Below are 4,167 nucleotides of genomic sequence, written 5' to 3'. Positions count from 1 at the left end.
AGGTACCCTTACTGTTGGAAATCTAGTAATGGTGAATGGACTGCTTTTTCAGCTTTCATTACCCCTGAACTTTCTGGAAACTGTATACAGAGAGACTAGACAAGCACTCATAGATATGAACACCTTGTTTACTATACTCAAGGTAGACACCCGAATTAAAGACAAAGTGATGGCATCTCCCCTTCAGATCACACCACAGGTGATTTTTTTCTTTGAGGAAGTGATATGGTGTGTATTGAGTGGGGCCATTTGGCTTTGCTTCTGGGTGTCAATGGCGAAGACTCTTTGATTTCCTTGGTTATAGTCTGTTTGGCGGCTTTCTCAAAGGAGGTCGTAGTTAGCAGCATACAAGGTGGGTGAGTGGCTCATGGCCTCCTGGTTAGCTTGGGTGTTGTGGGCACTGATGGTGGCAGCAGTCAGAAAAAGCTTGCTTCCTTCCTGAGCACCATGCACTTGTGTCAGCAGGTGTTGTAAAGGGCTGTACAGGTTGACCTCCCAGACAGTAGGTGAGCTTGTAGGTGAGAGCGCTGTGGTAGTGGCAAGAGGGTTTATGTCTGGTGATCTGTGCCTTCCTAGAAATAATGGTTTTCTGTTCTGGTATGGTTTTTCATTTTTTCATGAAGTTATTTTTCAAATACATGGGATTTTCATAAATAATAATGTAATAAAACTTGTACCAGTGCACTGCCAAGAGTGAGACAATGGCAGCAGTTTGTCCAGGTGGAGGCAATAAGGCATTGCCTGTAGATAATTTTAAAACAATAATAAAACCAACTAAAGTTGCTCCGCTTTATATTACACCTTTGCAGTCACTATTCTAAGTAATGTCAGTCACAACGTACTCCTCCCCACTTCATACACAAAAATCTTTTGTTGGTCTAAGTTACTATTCCTGCAGTTACCATTGTCTTTTAATAACGTATCTGTAATATTCAAATTAGCACATTTTTATTACTTAAACTTTAGTAAACATATTCTACCTGGAAGCTAATTCAAATAACTCTCTTAAATAGGTGGCATTGCACATTTCAGACTCAACTACCAGCTAAGCGACTTATTTTAACAATTAACAATTGCTGATTGGACAGTAAGAACTTGGAATCTCCAGCTCATTTCAGGACTTAGTTCATTTCTCTAACTTCTACAGTACTACTTTTGTCTTACTTTGAAACAACAGATTATGAATAAACAATGACAGTATAGTGACTAATGATAGAAAAACAGAATTGACTTACTTCAATTCCATCTCTGTTGCCACTGGAGTGTTTATGTGTGTTTAAAGCTAAATTAGTAAAACAATTTGTGAGGTGTAATTTTTTGTATTTGGTAAGTACACATTTTAGTGTATATGTAAAATGAATATGAATATTTTCATTGAATATTTTATTGAAAAATATCTTTAAAGTTGAAGTTTAATTGTTCTTTGAATATTTATTAAACTAGAATATAATTATGCATTGCTAAAACAGACCAACATGTAGGTACAAGTTTAATAAAATTTTCAAATATCATTTCTTACTTTTTCCTTTTTTATTGTTGGCATGAATACATATTCAGAGTTTAATAAAAGAATATTTCACTATCTCTACTTCCTTTCTGATCATTATTATATTAATTCCATTTCATGATTTCTACTGAAAATAATTTTCTCACACAAAGGGGAGGCGTAAAATATCCATTCTGGATGTCAAGTATGTTAGGCGCACCATCAGTTTGTTCAATCACCTGTCAGTTTTACTCTATAGCAAAGGCAGTGTCCAAAAAGAGAATATAAACCAAAACCCAAATAAACTGAAGAATTGTTGCTACCAAGAAAACTTACAACACTTTAGATCAAGCTTGTCCAACCTGAGGCCTGTGGGCCACATGCTGCCCACGATGGCTTTGAATGCGGCGCAATGCAATTTAGAAACATCTTAAACCATTAAATTGTTTTTGCAATTTTGGATTTTTTAGCTCATCTGCTATTGTTAGTGTTAGTGTATTTTATGGGTAACCCAAGACAATTCTTATTCTTCCAATGTGGGCGAGGGAAGCCAAGAGATGGGACACCACTGCTTCAGATAACTCACATAATAAACCTGTTCCCTCCATTAGCAAAAGTAAGATGTTCTTTTAAACAGTTCTTTCCACTGTCAAAGTGATGGAACTTTCCTGGTACACTGTAACCCAGATATCTTTTACGGAAGTCAGCAGTGTCTTAACAGAAAGTTAGGAATTTTCACTTAAACTATTACTATCTAATTGTGCAAAATCTTTTTTTAAAATTATATACTTTTTATTGTGGTAAATAGGTAAAAAACAATTTGCCATTTTAATATGCTTAATTTAGTGGCATTAATTACATTCACCATGTCATGCAACCATCACCGCCTCCAAAAATTTTCAGCACACCAAAGAGAAACTCTCTACCCATTAAGCAATAACTTTCAATTCCTCACTGTCTCTCGCCCCCGGTAATAAAGATCTACTTTCTCTCTGTGAATTTCTCTATTCTAGGTGTCTCATGTAAGTCAAATCATTTTTGTCCTTTTGTATCTGGCTTATTTCACTTATAGTGTTTTAAATGTTTATCTATATTGCAGCATGTATCAGAGCTTCATTTGTTTGTGTGGCAGCCTATTTTGTCATTTTTTAATATAACTCCACAAAACTTTAACAACGAAAATGATTCTCTTTTTCCACATACTGATCAACAGACAATCCTCAGTAAGGAATACTGTAAAGCAATGTAGATATCAGAGTGACTAACGATGTTGTGTTACTGTTGGGTTGATGAATAACCACCAGTAGGATTGCCTGACAGTTGGCCAGCCTTGTTAATCATCAGCAGCAACTCTTAATAACTACTAAAATGTTTGAAGTAATAATAGTATAAATAATATTTTGAGATATCTGAAGTAACTCTGAGATATAAAAATTGTATATATTTCTTATTGGACACAAAATTACAGGTACTACTAATGCTACTACTGTTGTTTGTTGCCAAATTCATGATTTAAAGAATCATTAAATTTAAAAAATTCAATAGTAAATAAAGATGTAATTTTCCCCACTCGAGTTCAGGAACCCTTAGACCCAGGTTAAGAACCCAAGCCTTAGAGCAAGTTTTAAGAGGAAAGAGAACATTCCATGATTAACATGAATGGTCTTGATAATTTAACAAAATTGGCATCAAATTTCAAATTTGCCAGTTATTAACTATATGAATTTCTCCAAATGTGCTAATCTCAATTCCTTTCCTTTAAAATGGAGTTCCAATAGTAATTTCTTAGGGCTCTTGGGAGAAGATATAAATGATGTAAAAGCTTAGAAAGCATATAGCACATTCTGACACATAGAATCACTCATATATTAAGTATAATTATCTCTTTTGGTTGAAAAGTAGTGTGAAATACCGCAAAACAAGCTTTGAAAGAGGCTTATAGTGAGATTAGTTAATACAAAGACACCTCCACAGAAACTACTGTTTCAAACTACTATTTCAGAACAAAATGATGAAGATGCTAAGCTAAGGCCTGGGAGGATGACGCCTCAGCTGCCAATTGCAGCTCACCACTGCCATTCTGTGGCAGCAGTCCAGCAATTGTTTCAACTTCCTGACAATGGAATCTACAGGTGTCAGTTTGGGACCTGTTTTACTTTTAGCTTGTAGTAGCTTTTGCAGTTAAAAAGTAAATAAATAAAAAAGATTGAATAATTAAAACTTATTTTAATTCAGTCTAGTAAATATACTAAAGCTAATTTGTGCATGCTAACCTTTGATCCTGGAAAGAAAAAAACTGAGGTAAGAGTTCTCTTGCAAACATGTGTACAATTTTTTAAATATGGGTAAAGAAACATGTCTCAATTTATATCACAGATGGATACTATCATAAAGAAAACAGGAGGTTTCTAGGATTAACAGGAATAGAGAAAAAGCTAATGTTAACTGAGCATTTACTCTTTGACAAATGCTTAGAATAGTATTCATTCTTAATAAAATGTATTATTACACTACACTTTTACAGTTGAGTTTAAGTAATTTCTCAAGGTTAAAGTTTCAGAGCAAAGATTTGAAGACAAATTTTGTTTAATTTCAAATAGTATGCACTTTCTACTATCCTGAGTTTCTCATCTAGTTTTCAAAAGACATCACAGCTAATGTCAAATGAATGCCCAGATGTT

This window comes from Mandrillus leucophaeus, unplaced genomic scaffold, assembly GCF_000951045.1.
Source record: "Mandrillus leucophaeus isolate KB7577 unplaced genomic scaffold, Mleu.le_1.0 Scaffold1140, whole genome shotgun sequence".
Classification (NCBI taxonomy): Eukaryota; Metazoa; Chordata; class Mammalia; order Primates; family Cercopithecidae; genus Mandrillus; species Mandrillus leucophaeus.
This window is presented reverse-complemented; position numbering follows the sequence as displayed.